We start from the raw sequence: 22,128 nt of genomic DNA on the forward strand, positions 1-22,128 counted from the left end.
ATTTAACTGCAGTGTGAGAACAATCACCATTATAATTACGCTTCCATTACGTTCTTGCACGACATCACCCTAAGTAACCTAGTTGATCACAGCACAGATATCAGTTAATTCATTGCCAGTGCGAAAAAATACACATTTTGAACTTAGCAACGTGTACAAGACCATTGCCTGGATCGTGGGCACTGACAACGGAACATGAGCATTAAGATTTTCGGTATCATTATACTTTACATTGACACAACCTGAGCTCTGAGATGTGTTTGGGACCCATTGCCCCGAAACGAGGACAGAGTGGGTGGGGCAATTCCTTCCGGGGTCAGGTTTTCTTTCAAAAAGGTGTGAGAAAACTTTGCTTCGTTCACTGTCAGACCGAAATAGTTCAGTTGGGAAGGCGTTTGACTGAAGATCCAGATGTTTCATGGCTCAATCCCGTGTTTCAGCAATTTTTGGTTATTTCGCGTTCCCTTCATTCGAAGGGTAGTGGCTGATTTTATATCGGGACAGTGGGCTGTTCAGCGATTGCGTGATAATAATTTTCAACATGAATTATTTTTAGATTAAGCTGTTACGTTCTGTAACGTTCTATTTACACTCTGCGCAGTGTTGTAGATGAACAGTGAACAATGTTTAAGCGATGTGATGCGTTCAATGTTTATGCAGTAAATCTGTCATCCAGTGTGAGTTGGAAACACAATCCCCGCAGACTGAGCTTTCACGCAACGTTGACACAATTTGTGGCCGGTTAGCTCAGTTGGTTAGAGCGTGGTGCTAATAACGCCAAGGTCGCGGGTTCGATCCCCGTACGGGCCATTCCAGTGTTTTTCATAATTTTTATTCGGTTTTTAGTCACGTTGAAAATCAAATCTTTATAATGAAACAAATCCACACAGAAACCCAAGGGTTGGGAATTATTTGGAATAACAGTCATTGCTACTTGCCGACGGGGTGGAGAGGCACATCTTTCTGCTTATTTCTGTTTCTTGGTTTGCTGATAAACGATGAACCGGAGGCCTGTTCCCGTAAATGCTCAAAAGTCGGAACAGACAGACAGAACGGTTCTGTCGCGTGGAGATGGGCAAAAGACTGCAGTTCAGGACAAAAACACGAAATGAAATGTTCACCCGGCACCGAGAGTGAAAAATCCCTAGAAAAGGACAGAATGAAATTGATTTCAGTGGATGCCTACCCGCACGTGATGCTGCGGATGCGCGGACATATCTTTGGTGTTCTCCACAAAAAATGCCATTTGCTACGAACAGTTTTACCTGGCGCGAAAGTGGTGAGACTTTGGAAGGAGCAAGCAGGAAAGACTGTGTTGGTCTGCAAATGTGTAGCAGCTTCCCTGGTGGTTTCGTGGTTAGGTTTCGGCGCTTTCACCGCTGGGGCCTGGGTTCGATTCCCGGTCGGGGAACATTGTATTTTCGGCCGTTTGAACTGCAAGGCTGTTCCTGAACAAATTCACAGCTCACTGCACTCTTGCTACCCCAACCATCAGCAGCGCATCATTCGTTGTCGTGATACAGCACACACTTCTGTGCCTTCCGTTTCAAAGTCAGCAGTAAATGAGGAGATCTCGCTCAACTAGTGCTGATTGACACCGTAAATGTTGCCAATCATGGCTAACTTTAGCCTTCCGTGTACATTTTTGCGGCACATCACTCTAGCTTACCATCTGTCAATGCATTGCCAGTGTGGAAATATTCAGCATTTTAAACTTAGCAACGTCTGCAAGACTGGATACAGTGAATGCCTGGGCCATGGGCACTGATAACTTATCCCGAGCATTGCATTCATTTGGCCTGGGCCCCTCCTATATTGCACATTGGCTCACTGTGTGTCTATGTTTAGCGTTCACAGGCAATTTACAAGCTCTGAATTTCCCAGCAGTGAATTCATGGAGTGATTGATCTAACCGATATTCAACATCAGTATTGTTAAGTCTCTCCTTTATTCGCGACACTTATCTCTCTTCAGCATAGCACTGCTATGGACTGAACCTGTTAGGATTTCACCTTGCCTCGGGGTCAGTGCGGCTATGTGGGACTTCGGCCGGTCTCCCTTTCACAGCCCATCGGTGTCGAGAAAAGAACGGGGTATTTTACTGACATTTTATGTTCTCAAACAGTTATAAACTCTCCAGTATATTTCACTGTGTCTTCAAGACGGTGAGATCGAGCCTGTTGTGCAAGCTTTGTTTCTTTATGAACACTTCAGCAGAACATTAAATCAACATGTGGAATTGAATTGCTGATTGACACTGTAAATTTGCCAACATTTAACTGCAGTGTGAGAACAATCACCATTATAATTACGCTTCCATTACGTTCTTGCACGACATCACCCTAAGTAACCTAGTTGATCACAGCACAGATATCAGTTAATTCATTGCCAGTGCGAAAAAATACACATTTTGAACTTAGCAACGTGTACAAGACCATTGCCTGGATCGTGGGCACTGACAACGGAACATGAGCATTAAGATTTTCGGTATCATTATACTTTACATTGACACAACCTGAGCTCTGAGATGTGTTTGGGACCCATTGCCCCGAAACGAGGACAGAGTGGGTGGGGCAATTCCTTCCGGGGTCAGGTTTTCTTTCAAAAAGGTGTGAGAAAACTTTGCTTCGTTCACTGTCAGACCGAAATAGTTCAGTTGGGAAGGCGTTTGACTGAAGATCCAGATGTTTCATGGCTCAATCCCGTGTTTCAGCAATTTTTGGTTATTTCGCGTTCCCTTCATTCGAAGGGTAGTGGCTGTTCAGCGATTGCGTGATAATAATTTTCAACATGAATTATTTTTAGATTAAGCTGTTACGTTCTGTAACGTTCTATTTACACTCTGCGCAGTGTTGTAGATGAACAGTGAACAATGTTTAAGCGATGTGATGCGTTCAATGTTTATGCAGTAAATCTGTCATCCAGTGTGAGTTGGAAACACAATCCCCGCAGACTGAGCTTTCACGCAACGTTGACACAATTTGTGGCCGGTTAGCTCAGTTGGTTAGAGCGTGGTGCTAATAACGCCAAGGTCGCGGGTTCGATCCCCGTACGGGCCATTCCAGTGTTTTTCATAATTTTTATTCGGTTTTTAGTCACGTTGAAAATCAAATCTTTATAATGAAACAAATCCACACAGAAACCCAAGGGTTGGGAATTATTTGGAATAACAGTCGTTACTACTTGCCGACGGGGTGGAGAGGCACATCTTTCTGTTTATTTCTGTTTCTTGGTTTGCTGATAAACGATGAACCGGAGGCCTGTTCCCGTAAATGCTCAAAAGTCGGAACAGACAGACAGAACGGTTCTGTCGCCTGGAGATGGGCAAAAGACTGCAGTTCAGGACAAAAACACGAAATGAAATGTTCACCCGGCACCGAGAGTGAAAAATCCCGAGAAAAGGACAGAATGAAATTGATTTCAGTGGATGCCTACCCGCACGTGATGCTGCGGATGCGCGGACATATCTTTGGTGTTCTCCACAAAAAATGCCATTTGCTACAAACAGTTTTACCTGGCGCGAAAGTGGTGAGACTTTGGAAGGAGCAAGCAGGAAAGACTGTGTTGGTCTGCAAATGTGTAGCAGCTTCCCTGGTGGTTTCGTGGTTAGGTTTCGGCGCTTTCACCGCTGCGGCCCGGGTTTGATTCCCGGTCAGGGAGCATTGTATTTTCGGCCGTTTGAACTGCAAGGCTGTTCCTGAACAAATTCACAGCTCACTGCACTCTTGCTGCCCCAACCATCAGCAGCGCATCATTCGTTGTAATGATGCAGCACACACTTCTGTGCCTTCCGTTTCAAAGTCAGCAGTAAATGAGGAGATCTCGCTTAACTAGTGCTGATTGACACCGTAAATGTTGCCAATCATGGCTAACTTTAGCCTTCCGTGTACATTTTTGCGGCACATCACTCTAGCTTACCATCTGTCAATGCATTGCCAGTGTGGAAATATTCAGCATTTTAAACTTAGCAACGTCTGCAAGACTGGATACAGTGAATGCCTGGGCCATGGCCACTGATAACTTATCCCGAGCATTGCATTCATTTGGCCTGGGCCCCTCCTATATTGCACATTGGCTCACTGTGTGTCTATGTTTAGCGTTCACAGGCAATTTACAAGCTCTGAATTTCCCAGCAGTGAATTCATGGAGTGATTGATCTAACCGATATTCAACATCAGTATTGTTAAGTCTCTCCTTTATTCGCGACACTTATCTCTCTTCAGCATAGCACTGCTATGGACTGAACCTGTTAGGATTTCACCTTGCCTCGGGGTCAGTGCGGCTATGTGGGACTTCGGCCGGTCTCCCTTTCACAGCCCATCGGTGTCGAGAAAAGAACGGGGTATTTTACTGACATTTTATGTTCTCAAACAGTTATAAACTCTCCAGTATATTTCACTGTGTCTTCAAGACGGTGAGATCGAGCCTGTTGTGCAAGCTTTGTTTCTTTATGAACACTTCAGCAGAACATTAAATCAACATGTGGAATTGAATTGCTGATTGACACTGTAAATTTGCCAACATTTAACTGCAGTGTGAGAACAATCACCATTATAATTACGCTTCCATTACGTTCTTGCACGACATCACCCTAAGTAACCTAGTTGATCACAGCACAGATATCAGTTAATTCATTGCCAGTGCGAAAAAATACACATTTTGAACTTAGCAACGTGTACAAGACCATTGCCTGGATCGTGGGCACTGACAACGGAACATGAGCATTAAGATTTTCGGTATCATTATACTTTACATTGACACAACCTGAGCTCTGAGATGTGTTTGGGACCCATTGCCCCGAAACGAGGACAGAGTGGGTGGGGCAATTCCTTCCGGGGTCAGGTTTTCTTTCAAAAAGGTGTGAGAAAACTTTGCTTCGTTCACTGTCAGACCGAAATAGTTCAGTTGGGAAGGCGTTTGACTGAAGATCCAGATGTTTCATGGCTCAATCCCGTGTTTCAGCAATTTTTGGTTATTTCGCGTTCCCTTCATTCGAAGGGTAGTGGCTGATTTTATATCGGGACAGTGGGCTGTTCAGCGATTGCGTGATAATAATTTTCAACATGAATTATTTTTAGATTAAGCTGTTACGTTCTGTAACGTTCTATTTACACTCTGCGCAGTGTTGTAGATGAACAGTGAACAATGTTTAAGCGATGTGATGCGTTCAATGTTTATGCAGTAAATCTGTCATCCAGTGTGAGTTGGAAACACAATCCCCGCAGACTGAGCTTTCACGCAACGTTGACACAATTTGTGGCCGGTTAGCTCAGTTGGTTAGAGCGTGGTGCTAATAACGCCAAGGTCGCGGGTTCGATCCCCGTACGGGCCATTCCAGTGTTTTTCATAATTTTTATTCGGTTTTTAGTCACGTTGAAAATCAAATCTTTATAATGAAACAAATCCACACAGAAACCCAAGGGTTGGGAATTATTTGGAATAACAGTCGTTACTACTTGCCGACGGGGTGGAGAGGCACATCTTTCTGTTTATTTCTGTTTCTTGGTTTGCTGATAAACGATGAACCGGAGGCCTGTTCCCGTAAATGCTCAAAAGTCGGAACAGACAGACAGAACGGTTCTGTCGCCTGGAGATGGGCAAAAGACTGCAGTTCAGGACAAAAACACGAAATGAAATGTTCACCCGGCACCGAGAGTGAAAAATCCCGAGAAAAGGACAGAATGAAATTGATTTCAGTGGATGCCTACCCGCACGTGATGCTGCGGATGCGCGGACATATCTTTGGTGTTCTCCACAAAAAATGCCATTTGCTACAAACAGTTTTACCTGGCGCGAAAGTGGTGAGACTTTGGAAGGAGCAAGCAGGAAAGACTGTGTTGGTCTGCAAATGTGTAGCAGCTTCCCTGGTGGTTTCGTGGTTAGGTTTCGGCGCTTTCACCGCTGCGGCCCGGGTTTGATTCCCGGTCAGGGAGCATTGTATTTTCGGCCGTTTGAACTGCAAGGCTGTTCCTGAACAAATTCACAGCTCACTGCACTCTTGCTGCCCCAACCATCAGCAGCGCATCATTCGTTGTAATGATGCAGCACACACTTCTGTGCCTTCCGTTTCAAAGTCAGCAGTAAATGAGGAGATCTCGCTTAACTAGTGCTGATTGACACCGTAAATGTTGCCAATCATGGCTAACTTTAGCCTTCCGTGTACATTTTTGCGGCACATCACTCTAGCTTACCATCTGTCAATGCATTGCCAGTGTGGAAATATTCAGCATTTTAAACTTAGCAACGTCTGCAAGACTGGATACAGTGAATGCCTGGGCCATGGCCACTGATAACTTATCCCGAGCATTGCATTCATTTGGCCTGGGCCCCTCCTATATTGCACATTGGCTCACTGTGTGTCTATGTTTAGCGTTCACAGGCAATTTACAAGCTCTGAATTTCCCAGCAGTGAATTCATGGAGTGATTGATCTAACCGATATTCAACATCAGTATTGTTAAGTCTCTCCTTTATTCGCGACACTTATCTCTCTTCAGCATAGCACTGCTATGGACTGAACCTGTTAGGATTTCACCTTGCCTCGGGGTCAGTGCGGCTATGTGGGACTTCGGCCGGTCTCCCTTTCACAGCCCATCGGTGTCGAGAAAAGAACGGGGTATTTTACTGACATTTTATGTTCTCAAACAGTTATAAACTCTCCAGTATATTTCACTGTGTCTTCAAGACGGTGAGATCGAGCCTGTTGTGCAAGCTTTGTTTCTTTATGAACACTTCAGCAGAACATTAAATCAACATGTGGAATTGAATTGCTGATTGACACTGTAAATTTGCCAACATTTAACTGCAGTGTGAGAACAATCACCATTATAATTAGGCTTCCATTACGTTCTTGCACGACATCACCCTAAGTAACCTAGTTGATCACAGCACAGAATCAGTTAATTCATTGCCAGTGCGAAAAAATACACATTTTGAACTTAGCAACGTGTACAAGACCATTGCCTGGATCGTGGGCACTGACAACGGAACATGAGCATTAAGATTTTCGGTATCATTATACTTTACATTGACACAACCTGAGCTCTGAGATGTGTTTGGGACCCATTGCCCCGAAACGAGGACAGAGTGGGTGGGGCAATTCCTTCCGGGGTCAGGTTTTCTTTCAAAAAGGTGTGAGAAAACTTTGCTTCGTTCACTGTCAGACCGAAATAGTTCAGTTGGGAAGGCGTTTGACTGAAGATCCAGCTGTTTCATGGCTCAATCCCGTGTTTCAGCAATTTTTGGTTATTTCGCGTTCCCTTCATTCGAAGGGTAGTGGCTGATTTTATATCGGGACAGTGGGCTGTTCAGCGATTGCGTGATAATAATTTTCAACATGAATTGTTTTTAGATTAAGCTGTTACGTTCTGTAACGTTCTATTTACACTCTGCGCAGTGTTGTAGATGAACAGTGAACAATGTTTAAGCGATGTGATGCGTTCAATGTTTATGCAGTAAATCTGTCATCCAGTGTGAGTTGGATACACAATCCCCGCAGACTGAGCTTTCACGCAACGTTGACACAATTTGTGGCCGGTTAGCTCAGTTGGTTAGAGCGTGGTGCTAATAACGCCAAGGTCGCGGGTTCGATCCCCGTACGGGCCATTCCAGTGTTTTTCATAATTTTTATTCGGTTTTTAGTCACGTTGAAAATCAAATCTTTATAATGAAACAAATCCACACAGAAACCCAAGGGTTGGGAATTATTTGGAATAACAGTCATTGCTACTTGCCGACGGGGTGGAGAGGCACATCTTTCTGCTTATTTCTGTTTCTTGGTTTGCTGATAAACGATGAACCGGAGGCCTGTTCCCGTAAATGCTCAAAAGTCGGAACAGACAGACAGAACGGTTCTGTCGCGTGGAGATGGGCAAAAGACTGCAGTTCAGGACAAAAACACGAAATGAAATGTTCACCCGGCACCGAGAGTGAAAAATCCCTAGAAAAGGACAGAATGAAATTGATTTCAGTGGATGCCTACCCGCACGTGATGCTGCGGATGCGCGGACATATCTTTGGTGTTCTCCACAAAAAATGCCATTTGCTACGAACAGTTTTACCTGGCGCGAAAGTGGTGAGACTTTGGAAGGAGCAAGCAGGAAAGACTGTGTTGGTCTGCAAATGTGTAGCAGCTTCCCTGGTGGTTTCGTGGTTAGGTTTCGGCGCTTTCACCGCTGGGGCCTGGGTTCGATTCCCGGTCGGGGAACATTGTATTTTCGGCCGTTTGAACTGCAAGGCTGTTCCTGAACAAATTCACAGCTCACTGCACTCTTGCTACCCCAACCATCAGCAGCGCATCATTCGTTGTCGTGATACAGCACACACTTCTGTGCCTTCCGTTTCAAAGTCAGCAGTAAATGAGGAGATCTCGCTCAACTAGTGCTGATTGACACCGTAAATGTTGCCAATCATGGCTAACTTTAGCCTTCCGTGTACATTTTTGCGGCACATCACTCTAGCTTACCATCTGTCAATGCATTGCCAGTGTGGAAATATTCAGCATTTTAAACTTAGCAACGTCTGCAAGACTGGAATCAGTGAATGCCTGGGCCATGGGCACTGATAACTTATCCCGAGCATTGCATTCATTTGGCCTGGGCCCCTCCTATATTGCACATTGGCTCACTGTGTGTCTATGTTTAGCGTTCACAGGCAATTTACAAGCTCTGAATTTCCCAGCAGTGAATTCATGGAGTGATTGATCTAACCGATATTCAACATCAGTATTGTTAAGTCTCTCCTTTATTCGCGACACTTATCTCTCTTCAGCATAGCACTGCTATGGACTGAACCTGTTAGGATTTCACCTTGCCTCGGGGTCAGTGCGGCTATGTGGGACTTCGGCCGGTCTCCCTTTCACAGCCCATCGGTGTCGAGAAAAGAACGGGGTATTTTACTGACATTTTATGTTCTCAAACAGTTATAAACTCTCCAGTATATTTCACTGTGTCTTCAAGACGGTGAGATCGAGCCTGTTGTGCAAGCTTTGTTTCTTTATGAACACTTCAGCAGAACATTAAATCAACATGTGGAATTGAATTGCTGATTGACACTGTAAATTTGCCAACATTTAACTGCAGTGTGAGAACAATCACCATTATAATTACGCTTCCATTACGTTCTTGCACGACATCACCCTAAGTAACCTAGTTGATCACAGCACAGATATCAGTTAATTCATTGCCAGTGCGAAAAAATACACATTTTGAAATTAGCAACGTGTACAAGACCATTGCCTGGATCGTGGGCACTGACAACGGAACATGAGCATTAAGATTTTCGGTATCATTATACTTTACATTGACACAACCTGAGCTCTGAGATGTGTTTGGGACCCATTGCCCCGAAACGAGGACAGAGTGGGTGGGGCAATTCCTTCCGGGGTCAGGTTTTCTTTCAAAAAGGTGTGAGAAAACTTTGCTTCGTTCACTGTCAGACCGAAATAGTTCAGTTGGGAAGGCGTTTGACTGAAGATCCAGATGTTTCATGGCTCAATCCCGTGTTTCAGCAATTTTTGGTTATTTCGCGTTCCCTTCATTCGAAGGGTAGTGGCTGATTTTATATCGGGACAGTGGGCTGTTCAGCGATTGCGTGATAATAATTTTCAATATGAATTGTTTTTAGATTAAGCTGTTACGTTCTGTAACGTTCTATTTACACTCTGCGCAGTGTTGTAGATGAACAGTGAACAATGTTTAAGCGATGTGATGCGTTCAATGTTTATGCAGTAAATCTGTCATCCAGTGTGAGTTGGAAACACAATCCCCGCAGACTGAGCTTTCACGCAACGTTGACACAATTTGTGGCCGGTTAGCTCAGTTGGTTAGAGCGTGGTGCTAATAACGCCAAGGTCGCGGGTTCGATCCCCGTACGGGCCATTCCAGTGTTTTTCATAATTTTTATTCGGTTTTTAGTCACGTTGAAAATCAAATCTTTATAATGAAACAAATCCACACAGAAACCCAAGGGTTGGGAATTATTTGGAATAACAGTCATTGCTACTTGCCGACGGGATGGAGAGGCACATCTTTCTGTTTATTTCTGTTTCTTGGTTTGCTGATAAACGATGAACCGGAGGCCTGTTCCCGTAAATGCTCAAAAGTAGGAACAGACAGACAGAACGGTTCTGTCGCCTGGAGATGGGCAAAAGACTGCAGTTCAGGACAAAAACACGAAATGAAATGTTCACCCGGCACCGAGAGTGAAAAATCCCGAGAAAAGGACAGAATGAAATTGATTTCAGTGGATGCCTACCCGCACGTGATGCTGCGGATGCGCGGACATATCTTTGGTGTTCTCCACAAAAAATGCCATTTGCTACGAACAGTTTTACCTGGCGCGAAAGTGGTGAGACTTTGGAAGGAGCAAGCAGGAAAGACTGTGTTGGTCTGCAAATGTGTAGCAGCTTCCCTGGTGGTTTAGTGGTTAGGTTTCGGCGATTTCACCGCTGCGGCCCGGGTTCGATTCCTGGTCAGGGAGCATTGTATTTTCGGCCGTTTGAACTGCAAGGCTGTTCCTGAACAAATTCACAGCTCACTGCACTCTTGCTACCCCAACCATCAGCAGCGCATCGTTCGTTGTAATGATACAGCACACACTTCTGTGCCTTCCGTTTCAAAGTCAGCAGTAAATGAGGAGATCTCGCTCAACTAGTGCTGATTGACACCGTAAATGTTGCCAATCATGGCTAACTTTAGCCTTCCGTGTACATTTTTGCGGCACATCACTCTAGCTTACCATCTGTCAATGCATTTCCAGTGTGGAAATATTCAGCATTTTAAACTTAGCAACGTCTGCAAGACTGGATACAGTGAATGCCTGGGCCATGGCCACTGATAACTTATCCCGAGCATTGCATTCATTTGGCCTGGGCCCCTCCTATATTGCACATTGGCTCACTGTGTGTCTATGTTTAGCGTTCACAGGCAATTTACAAGCTCTGAATTTCCCAGCAGTGAATTCATGGAGTGATTGATCTAACCGATATTCAACATCAGTATTGTTAAGTCTCTCCTTCATTCGCGACACTTATCTCTCTTCAGCATAGCACTGCTATGGACTGAACCTGTTAGGATTTCACCTTGCCTCGGGGTCAGTGCGGCTATGTGGGACTTCGGCCGGTCTCGCTTTCACAGCCCATCGGTGTCGAGAAAAGAACGGGGTATTTTACTGACATTTTATGTTCTCAAACAGTTATAAACTCTCCAGTATATTTCACTGTGTCTTCAAGACGGTGAGATCGAGCCTGTTGTGCAAGCTTTGTTTCTTTATGAACACTTCAGCAGAACATTAAATCAACATGTGGAATTGAATTGCTGATTGACACTATAAATTTGCCAACATTTAACTGCAGTGTGAGAACAATCACCATTATAATTACGCTTCCATTACGTTCTTGCACGACATCACCCTAAGTAACCTAGTTGATCACAGCACAGATATCAGTTAATTCATTGCCAGTGCGAAAAAATACACATTTTGAACTTAGCAACGTGTACAAGACCATTGTCTGGATCGTGGGCAATGACAACGGAACATGAGCATTAAGATTTTCGGTATCATTATACTTTACATTGACACAACCTGAGCTCTGAGATGTGTTTGGGACCCATTGCCCCGAAACGAGGACAGAGTGGGTGGGGCAATTCCTTCCGGGGTCAGGTTTTCTTTCAAAAAGGTGTGAGAAAACTTTGCTTCGTTCACTGTCAGACCGAAATAGTTCAGTTGGGAAGGCGTTTGACTGAAGATCCAGATGTTTCATGGCTCAATCCCGTGTTTCAGCAATTTTTGGTTATTTCGCGTTCCCTTCATTCGAAGGGTAGTGGCTGATTTTATATCGGGACAGTGGGCTGTTCAGCGGTTGCGTGATAATAATTTTCAACATGAATTGTTTTTAGATTAAGCTGTTACGTTCTGTAACGTTCTATTTACACTCTGCGCAGTGTTGTAGATGAACAGTGAACAATGTTTAAGCGATGTGATGCGTTCAATGTTTATGCAGTAAATCTGTCATCCAGTGTGAGTTGGAAACACAATCACCGCAGACTGAGCTTTCACGCAACGTTGACACAATTTGTGGCCGGTTAGCTCAGTTGGTTAGAGCGTGGTACTAATAACGCCAAGGTCGCGGGTTCGATCCCCGTACGGGCCATTCCAGTGTTTTTCATAATTTATATTCGGTTTTTAGTCACGTTGAAAATCAAATCTTTATAATGAAACAAATCCACGCAGAAACCCAAGGGTTGGGAATTATTTGGAATAACAGTCATTGCTACTTGCCGACGGGGTGGAGAGGCACATCTTTCTGTTTATTTCTGTTTCTTGGTTTGCTGATAAACGATGAACCGGAGGCCTGTTCCCGTAAATGCTCAAAAGTCGGAACAGACAGACAGAACGGTTCTGTCGCGTGGAGATGGGCAAAAGACTGCAGTTCAGGACAAAAACACGAAATGAAATGTTCACCCGGCACCGAGAGTGAAAAATCCCGAGAAAAGGACAGAATGAAATTGATTTCAGTGGATGCCTACCCGCACGTGATGCTGCGGATGCGCGGACATATCTTTGGTGTTCTCCACAAAAAATGCCATTTGCTACGAACAGTTTTACCTGGCACGAAAGTGGTGAGTCTTTGGAAGGAGCAAGCAGGAAAGACTGTGTTGGTCTGCAAATGTGTAGCAGCTTCCCTGGTGGTTTCGTGGTTAGGTTTCGGCGATTTCACTGCTGCGGCCCGGGTTCGATTCCTGGTCGGGGAACATTGTATTTTCGGCCGTTTGAACGGCAAGGCTGTTCCTGAACAAATTCACAGCTCACTGCACTCTTGCTACCCCAACCATCAGCAGCGCATCATTCGTTGTAGTGATACAGCACACACTTCTGTGCCTTCCGTTTCAAAGTCAGCAGTAAATGAGGAGATCTCGCTCAACCAGTGCTGATTGACACCGTAATTGTTGCCAATCATGGCTAACTTTAGCCTTCCGTGTACATTTTTGCGGCACATCACTCTAGCTTACCATCTGTCAATGCATTGCCAGTGTGGAAATATTCAGCATTTTAAACTTAGCAACGTCTGCGAGACTGGAATCAGTGAATGCCTGGGCCATGGCCACTGATAACTTATCCCGAGCATTGCATTCATTTGGCCTGGGCCCCTCCTATATTGCACATTGGCTCACTGTGTGTCTATGTTTAGCGTTCACAGGCAATTTACAAGCTCTGAATTTCCCAGCAGTGAATTCATGGAGTGATTGATCTAACCGATATTCAACATCAGTATTGTTAAGTCTCTCCTTTATTCACGACACTTATCTCTCTTCAGCATAGCACTGCTATGGACTGTACCTGTTAGGATTTCACCTTGCCTCGGGGTCAGTGCGGCTATGTGGGACTTCGGCCGGTCTCCCTTTCACAGCCCATCGGTGTCGAGAAAAGAACGGGGTATTTTACTGACATTTTATGTTCTCAAACAGTTATAAACTCTCCAGTATATTTCACTGTGTCTTCAAGACGGTGAGATCGAGCCTGTTGTGCAAGCTTTGTTTCTTTATGAACACTTCAGCAGAACATTAAATCAACATGTGGAATTGAATTGCTGATTGACACTGTAAATTTGCCAACATTTAACTGCAGTGTGAGAACAATTACCATTATAATTAGGCTTCCATTACGTTCTTGCACGACATCACCCTAAGTAACCTAGTTGATCACAGCACAGATATCAGTTAATTCATTGCCAGTGTAAAAAAATACACATTTTGAACTTAGCAACGTGTACAAGACCATTGCCTGGATCGTGGGCACTGATAACGGAACATGAGCATTAAGATTTTCGGTATCATTATACTTTACATTGACACAACCTGAGCTCTGAGATGTGTTTGGGACCCATTGCCCCGAAACGAGGACAGAGTGGGTGGGGCAATTCCTTCCGGGGTCAGGTTTTCTTTCAAAAAGGTGTGAGAAAACTTTGCTTCGTTCACTGTCAGGCCTGAAATAGTTCAGTTGGGAAGGCGTTTGACTGAAGATCCAGATGTTTCATGGCTCAATCCCGTGTTTCAGCAATTTTTGGTTATTTCGCGTTCCCTTCATTCGAAGGTTAGTGGCTGATTTTATATCGGGACAGTGGGCTGTTCAGCGGTTGCGTGATAATAATTTTCAACATGAATTGTTTTTAGATTAAGCTGTTACGTTCTGTAACGTTCTATTTACACTCTGCGCAGTGTTGTAGATGAACAGTGAACAATGTTTAAGCGATGTGATGCGTTCAATGTTTATGCAGTAAATCTGTCATCCAGTGTGAGTTGGAAACACAATCCCCGCAGACTGAGCTTTCACGCAACGTTGACACAATTTGTGGCCGGATAGCTCAGTTGGTTAAAGCGTGGTGCTAATAACCGCAAGGTCGCGGGTTCGATCCCCGTACGGGCCATTCCAGTGTTTTTCATAATTTTTATTCGGTTTTTAGTCACGTTGAAAATCAAATCTTTATAATGAAACAAATCCACACAGAAACCCAAGGGTTGGGAATTATTTGGAATAACAGTCATTGCTACTTGCCGACGGGATGGAGAGGCACATCTTTCTGTTTATTTCTGTTTCTTGGTTTGCTGATAAACGATGAACCGGAGGCCTGTTCCCGTAAATGCTCAAAAGTAGGAACAGACAGACAGAACGGTTCTGTCGCCTGGAGATGGGCAAAAGACTGCAGTTCAGGACAAAAACACGAAATGAAATGTTCACCCGGCACCGAGAGTGAAAAATCCCGAGAAAAGGACAGAATGAAATTGATTTCAGTGGATGCCTACCCGCACGTGATGCTGCGGATGCGCGGACATATCTTTGGTGTTCTCCACAAAAAATGCCATTTGCTACGAACAGTTTTACCTGGCGCGAAAGTGGTGAGACTTTGGAAGGAGCAAGCAGGAAAGACTGTGTTGGTCTGCAAATGTGTAGCAGCTTCCCTGGTGGTTTAGTGGTTAGGTTTCGGCGCTTTCACCGCTGCGGCCCGGGTTCGATTCCCGGTCAGGGAACATTGTATTTTCGGCCGTTTGAACTGCAAGGCTGTTCCTGAACAAATTCACAGCTCACTGCACTCTTGCTACCCCAACCATCAGCAGCGCATCGTTCGTTGTAATGATACAGCACACACTTCTGTGCCTTCCGTTTCAAAGTCAGCAGTAAATGAGGAGATCTCGCTCAACTAGTGCTGATTGACACCGTAAATGTTGCCAATCATGGCTAACTTTAGCCTTCCGTGTACATTTTTGCGGCACATCACTCTAGCTTACCATCTGTCAATGCATTTCCAGTGTGGAAATATTCAGCATTTTAAACTTAGCAACGTCTGCAAGACTGGATACAGTGAATGCCTGGGCCATGGCCACTGATAACTTATCCCGAGCATTGCATTCATTTGGCCTGGGCCCCTCCTATATTGCACATTGGCTCACTGTGTGTCTATGTTTAGCGTTCACAGGCAATTTACAAGCTCTGAATTTCCCAGCAGTGAATTCATGGAGTGATTGATCTAACCGATATTCAACATCAGTATTGTTAAGTCTCTCCTTTATTCGCGACACTTATCTCTCTTCAGCATAGCACTGCTATGGACTGAACCTGTTAGGATTTCACCTTGCCTCGGGGTCAGTGCGGCTATGTGGGACTTCGGCCGGTTTCGCTTTCACAGCCCATCGGTGTCGAGAAAAGAACGGGGTATTTTACTGACATTATATGTTCTCAAACAGTTATAAACTCTCCAGTATATTTCACTGTGTCTTCAAGACGGTGAGATCGAGTCTGTTGTGCACGCTTTGTTTCTTTATGAACACTTCAGCAGAACATTAAATCAACATGTGGAATTGAATTGCTGATTGACACTGTAAATTTGCCAACATTTAACTGCAGTGTGAGAACAATCACCATTATAATTAGGCTTCCATTACGTTCTTGCACGACATCACCCTAAGTAACCTAGTTGATCACAGCACAGATATCAGTTAATTCATTGCCAGTGCGAAAAAATACACATTTTGAACTTAGCAACGTGTACAGGACCATTGCCTGGATCGTGGGCACTGACAACGGAACATGAGCATTAAGATTGTCGGTATCATTATACTTTACATTGACACAACCTGAGCTCTGAGATGTGTTTGGGACCCATTGCCCCGAAACGAGGACAGAGTGGGTGGGGCAATTCCTTCCGGGGTCAGGTTTTCTTTCAAAAAGGTGTGAGAAAACTTTGCTTCGTTCACTGTCAGACCGAAATAGTTCAGTTGGGAAGGCGTTTGACTGAAGATCCAGATGATTCATGGCTCAATCCCGTGTTTCAGCAATTTTTGGTTATTTCGCGTTCCCTTCATTCGAAGGGTAGTGGCTGATTTTATATCGGGACAGTGGGCTGTTCAGCGGTTGCGTGATAATAATTTTCAACATGAATTGTTTTTAGATTAAGCTGTTACATTCTGTTACGTTCTATTTACACTCTGCGCAGTGTTGTAGATGAACAGTGAACAATGTTTAAGCGATGTGATGCGTTCAATGTTTATGCAGTAAATCTGTCATCCAGTGTGAGTTGGAAACACAATCCCCGCAGACTGAGCTTTCACGCAACGTTGACACAATTTGTGGCCGGTTAGCTCAGTTGGTTAGAGCGTGGTACTAATAACGCCAAGGTCGCGGGTTCGATCCCCGTACGGGCCATTCCAGTGTTTTTCATAATTTATATTCGGTTTTTAGTCACGTTGAAAATCAAATCTTTATAATGAAACAAATCCACGCAGAAACCCAAGGGTTGGGAATTATTTGGAATAACAGTCATTGCTACTTGCCGACGGGGTGGAGAGGCACATCTTTCTGTTTATTTCTGTTTCTTGGTTTGCTGATAAACGATGAACCGGAGGCCTGTTCCCGTAAATGCTCAAAAGTCGGAACAGACAGACAGAACGGTTCTGTCGCCTGGAGATGGGCAAAAGACTGCAGTTCAGGACAAAAACACGAAATGAAATGTTCACCCGGCACCGAGAGTGAAAAATCCCGAGAAAAGGACAGAATGAAATTGATTTCAGTGGATGCCTACCCGCACGTGATGCTGCGGATGCGCGGACATATCTTTGGTGTTCTCCACAAAAAATGCCATTTGCTACGAACAGTTTTACCTGGCACGAAAGTGGTGAGTCTTTGGAAGGAGCAAGCAGGAAAGACTGTGTTGGTCTGCAAATGTGTAGCAGCTTCCCTGGTGGTTTCGTGGTTAGGTTTCGGCGCTTTCACCGCTGCGGCCTGGGTTCGATTCCCGGTCAGGGAACATTGTATTTTCGGCCGTTTGAACGGCAAGGCTGTTCCTGAACAAATTCACAGCTCACTGCACTCTTGCTACCCCAACCATCAGCAGCGCATCATTCGTTGTAGTGATACAGCACACACTTCTGTGCCTTCCGTTTCAAAGTCAGCAGTAAATGAGGAGATCTCGCTCAACCAGTGCTGATTGACACCGTAATTGTTGCCAATCATGGCTAACTTTAGCCTTCCGTGTACATTTTTGCGGCACATCACTCTAGCTTACCATCTGTCAATGCATTGCCAGTGTGGAAATATTCAGCATTTTAAACTTAGCAACGTCTGCGAGACTGGAATCAGTGAATGCCTGGGCCATGGCCACTGATAACTTATCCCGAGCATTGCATTCATTTGGCCTGGGCCCCTCCTATATTGCACATTGGCTCACTGTGTGTCTATGTTTAGCGTTCACAGGCAATTTACAAGCTCTGAATTTCCCAGCAGTGAATTCATGGAGTGATTGATCTAACCGATATTCAACATCAGTATTGTTAAGTCTCTCCTTTATTCGCGACACTTATCTCTCTTCAGCATAGCACTGCTATGGACTGAACCTGTTAGGATTTCACCTTGCCTCGGGGTCAGTGCGGCTATGTGGGACTTCGGCCGGTTTCGCTTTCACAGCCCATCGGTGTCGAGAAAAGAACGGGGTATTTTACTGACATTATATGTTCTCAAACAGTTATAAACTCTCCAGTATATTTCACTGTGTCTTCAAGACGGTGAGATCGAGTCTGTTGTGCACGCTTTGTTTCTTTATGAACACTTCAGCAGAACATTAAATCAACATGTGGAATTGAATTGCTGATTGACACTGTAAATTTGCCAACATTTAACTGCAGTGTGAGAACAATCACCATTATAATTAGGCTTCCATTACGTTCTTGCACGACATCACCCTAAGTAACCTAGTTGATCACAGCACAGATATCAGTTAATTCATTGCCAGTGCGAAAAAATACACATTTTGAACTTAGCAACGTGTACAGGACCATTGCCTGGATCGTGGGCACTGACAACGGAACATGAGCATTAAGATTGTCGGTATCATTATACTTTACATTGACACAACCTGAGCTCTGAGATGTGTTTGGGACCCATTGCCCCGAAACGAGGACAGAGTGGGTGGGGCAATTCCTTCCGGGTTCAGGTTTTCTTTCAAAAAGGTGTGAGAAAACTTTGCTTCGTTCACTGTCAGACCGAAATAGTTCAGTTGGGAAGGCGTTTGACTGAAGATCCAGATGATTCATGGCTCAATCCCGTGTTTCAGCAATTTTTGGTTATTTCGCGTTCCCTTCATTCGAAGGGTAGTGGCTGATTTTATATCGGGACAGTGGGCTGTTCAGCGGTTGCGTGATAATAATTTTCAACATGAATTGTTTTTAGATTAAGCTGTTACATTCTGTTACGTTCTATTTACACTCTGCGCAGTGTTGTAGATGAACAGTGAACAATGTTTAAGCGATGTGATGCGTTCAATGTTTATGCAGTAAATCTGTCATCCAGTGTGAGTTGGAAACACAATCCCCGCAGACTGAGCTTTCACGCAACGTTGACACAATTTGTGGCCGGTTAGCTCAGTTGGTTAGAGCGTGGTACTAATAACGCCAAGGTCGCGGGTTCGATCCCCGTACGGGCCATTCCAGTGTTTTTCATAATTTATATTCGGTTTTTAGTCACGTTGAAAATCAAATCTTTATAATGAAACAAATCCACGCAGAAACCCAAGGGTTGGGAATTATTTGGAATAACAGTCATTGCTACTTGCCGACGGGGTGGAGAGGCACATCTTTCTGTTTATTTCTGTTTCTTGGTTTGCTGATAAACGATGAACCGGAGGCCTGTTCCCGTAAATGCTCAAAAGTCGGAACAGACAGACAGAACGGTTCTGTCGCCTGGAGATGGGCAAAAGACTGCAGTTCAGGACAAAAACACGAAATGAAATGTTCACCCGGCACCGAGAGTGAAAAATCCCGAGAAAAGGACAGAATGAAATTGATTTCAGTGGATGCCTACCCGCACGTGATGCTGCGGATGCGCGGACATATCTTTGGTGTTCTCCACAAAAAATGCCATTTGCTACGAACAGTTTTACCTGGCACGAAAGTGGTGAGTCTTTGGAAGGAGCAAGCAGGAAAGACTGTGTTGGTCTGCAAATGTGTAGCAGCTTCCCTGGTGGTTTCGTGGTTAGGTTTCGGCGCTTTCACCACTGCGGCCTGGGTTCGATTCCCGGTCAGGGAACATTGTATTTTCGGCCGTTTGAACGGCAAGGCTGTTCCTGAACAAATTCACAGCTCACTGCACTCTTGCTACCCCAACCATCAGCAGCGCATCATTCGTTGTAGTGATACAGCACACACTTCTGTGCCTTCCGTTTCAAAGTCAGCAGTAAATGAGGAGATCTCGCTCAACCAGTGCTGATTGACACCGTAATTGTTGCCAATCATGGCTAACTTTAGCCTTCCGTGTACATTTTTGCGGCACATCACTCTAGCTTACCATCTGTCAATGCATTGCCAGTGTGGAAATATTCAGCATTTTAAACTTAGCAACGTCTGCGAGACTGGAATCAGTGAATGCCTGGGCCATGGCCACTGATAACTTATCCCGAGCATTGCATTCATTTGGCCTGGGCCCCTCCTATATTGCACATTGGCTCACTGTGTGTCTATGTTTAGCGTTCACAGGCAATTTACAAGCTCTGAATTTCCCAGCAGTGAATTCATGGAGTGATTGATCTAACCGATATTCAACATCAGTATTGTTAAGTCTCTCCTTTATTCACGACACTTATCTCTCTTCAGCATAGCACTGCTATGGACTGTACCTGTTAGGATTTCACCTTGCCTCGGGGTCAGTGCGGCTATGTGGGACTTCGGCCGGTCTCCCTTTCACAGCCCATCGGTGTCGAGAAAAGAACGGGGTATTTTACTGACATTTTATGTTCTCAAACAGTTATAAACTCTCCAGTATATTTCACTGTGTCTTCAAGACGGTGAGATCGAGCCTGTTGTGCAAGCTTTGTTTCTTTATGAACACTTCAGCAGAACATTAAATCAACATGTGGAATTGAATTGCTGATTGACACTGTAAATTTGCCAACATTTAACTGCAGTGTGAGAACAATTACCATTATAATTAGGCTTCCATTACGTTCTTGCACGACATCACCCTAAGTAACCTAGTTGATCACAGCACAGATATCAGTTAATTCATTGCCAGTGTAAAAAAATACACATTTTGAACTTAGCAACGTGTACAAGACCATTGCCTGGATCGTGGGCACTGATAACGGAACATGAGCATTAAGATTTTCGGTATCATTATACTTTACATTGACACAACCTGAGCTCTGAGATGTGTTTGGGACCCATTGCCCCGAAACGAGGACAGAGTGGGTGGGGCAATTCCTTCCGGGGTCAGGTTTTCTTTCAAAAAGGTGTGAGAAAACTTTGCTTCGTTCACTGTCAGGCCTGAAATAGTTCAGTTGGGAAGGCGTTTGACTGAAGATCCAGATGTTTCATGGCTCAATCCCGTGTTTCAGCAATTTTTGGTTATTTCGCGTTCCCTTCATTCGAAGGTTAGTGGCTGATTTTATATCGGGACAGTGGGCTGTTCAGCGGTTGCGTGATAATAATTTTCAACATGAATTGTTTTTAGATTAAGCTGTTACGTTCTGTAACGTTCTATTTACACTCTGCGCAGTGTTGTAGATGAACAGTGAACAATGTTTAAGCGATGTGATGCGTTCAATGTTTATGCAGTAAATCTGTCATCCAGTGTGAGTTGGAAACACAATCCCCGCAGACTGAGCTTTCACGCAACGTTGACACAATTTGTGGCCGGTTAGCTCAGTTGGTTAAAGCGTGGTGCTAATAACCGCAAGGTCGCGGGTTCGATCCCCGTACGGGCCATTCCAGTGTTTTTCATAATTTTTATTCGGTTTTTAGTCACGTTGAAAATCAAATCTTTATAATGAAACAAATCCACACAGAAACCCAAGGGTTGGGAATTATTTGGAATAACAGTCATTGCTACTTGCCGACGGGATGGAGAGGCACATCTTTCTGTTTATTTCTGTTTCTTGGTTTGCTGATAAACGATGAACCGGAGGCCTGTTCCCGTAAATGCTCAAAAGTAGGAACAGACAGACAGAACGGTTCTGTCGCCTGGAGATGGGCAAAAGACTGCAGTTCAGGACAAAAACACGAAATGAAATGTTCACCCGGCACCGAGAGTGAAAAATCCCGAGAAAAGGACAGAATGAAATTGATTTCAGTGGATGCCTACCCGCACGTGATGCTGCGGATGCGCGGACATATCTTTGGTGTTCTCCACAAAAAATGCCATTTGCTACGAACAGTTTTACCTGGCGCGAAAGTGGTGAGACTTTGGAAGGAGCAAGCAGGAAAGACTGTGTTGGTCTGCAAATGTGTAGCAGCTTCCCTGGTGGTTTAGTGGTTAGGTTTCGGCGCTTTCACCGCTGCGGCCCGGGTTCGATTCCCGGTCAGGGAACATTGTATTTTCGGCCGTTTGAACTGCAAGGCTGTTCCTGAACAAATTCACAGCTCACTGCACTCTTGCTACCCCAACCATCGCAGCGCATCATTCGTTGTAATGACACAGCACACACTTCTGTGCCTTCCGTTTCAAAGTCAGCAGTAAATGAGGAGATCTCGCTCAACTAGTGCTGATTGACACCGTAAATGTTGCCAATCATGTCTAACTTTAGCCTTCCGTGTACATTTTTGCGGCACATCACTCTAGCTTACCATCTGTCAATGCATTGCCAGTGTGG

The 22,128-nt window shown here is 44.6% G+C and overlaps 1 protein-coding gene and 12 non-coding genes across 13 annotated transcripts in view; 12 read left to right on the plus strand and 1 right to left on the minus strand.

The window, feature by feature from the left end:
• LOC139257944 (zinc finger protein 850-like) overlaps window positions 1-22,128 on the minus strand; it is a gene marked incomplete at its 5' end in the record, with an annotated part of 812,458 nt that overhangs the window by 94,668 nt on the left and 695,662 nt on the right. The gene's annotated exons all lie outside the window — the stretch shown is intronic.
• On the plus strand, window positions 737-810 carry trnai-aau (transfer RNA isoleucine (anticodon AAU)). The gene has a single exon. It is a non-coding gene; the product is annotated as a tRNA-Ile (tRNA).
• On the plus strand, window positions 2,986-3,059 carry trnai-aau (transfer RNA isoleucine (anticodon AAU)). The gene has a single exon. It is a non-coding gene; the product is annotated as a tRNA-Ile (tRNA).
• Window positions 5,259-5,332, plus strand: trnai-aau (transfer RNA isoleucine (anticodon AAU)). Its single transcript has one exon. It is a non-coding gene; the product is annotated as a tRNA-Ile (tRNA).
• trnai-aau (transfer RNA isoleucine (anticodon AAU)) lies at window positions 7,531-7,604 on the plus strand. The gene has a single exon. It is a non-coding gene; the product is annotated as a tRNA-Ile (tRNA).
• trnai-aau (transfer RNA isoleucine (anticodon AAU)) lies at window positions 9,804-9,877 on the plus strand. The gene has a single exon. It is a non-coding gene; the product is annotated as a tRNA-Ile (tRNA).
• Window positions 12,077-12,150, plus strand: trnai-aau (transfer RNA isoleucine (anticodon AAU)). The gene has a single exon. It is a non-coding gene; the product is annotated as a tRNA-Ile (tRNA).
• On the plus strand, window positions 14,351-14,424 carry trnai-aau (transfer RNA isoleucine (anticodon AAU)). Its single transcript has one exon. It is a non-coding gene; the product is annotated as a tRNA-Ile (tRNA).
• trnae-uuc (transfer RNA glutamic acid (anticodon UUC)) lies at window positions 14,954-15,025 on the plus strand. The gene has a single exon. It is a non-coding gene; the product is annotated as a tRNA-Glu (tRNA).
• Window positions 16,624-16,697, plus strand: trnai-aau (transfer RNA isoleucine (anticodon AAU)). Its single transcript has one exon. It is a non-coding gene; the product is annotated as a tRNA-Ile (tRNA).
• Window positions 18,897-18,970, plus strand: trnai-aau (transfer RNA isoleucine (anticodon AAU)). The gene has a single exon. It is a non-coding gene; the product is annotated as a tRNA-Ile (tRNA).
• Window positions 21,171-21,244, plus strand: trnai-aau (transfer RNA isoleucine (anticodon AAU)). Its single transcript has one exon. It is a non-coding gene; the product is annotated as a tRNA-Ile (tRNA).
• trnae-uuc (transfer RNA glutamic acid (anticodon UUC)) lies at window positions 21,774-21,845 on the plus strand. Its single transcript has one exon. It is a non-coding gene; the product is annotated as a tRNA-Glu (tRNA).

This window comes from Pristiophorus japonicus, unplaced genomic scaffold (genome assembly GCF_044704955.1).
Source record: "Pristiophorus japonicus isolate sPriJap1 unplaced genomic scaffold, sPriJap1.hap1 HAP1_SCAFFOLD_94, whole genome shotgun sequence".
Taxonomy (NCBI): Eukaryota; Metazoa; Chordata; class Chondrichthyes; family Pristiophoridae; genus Pristiophorus; species Pristiophorus japonicus.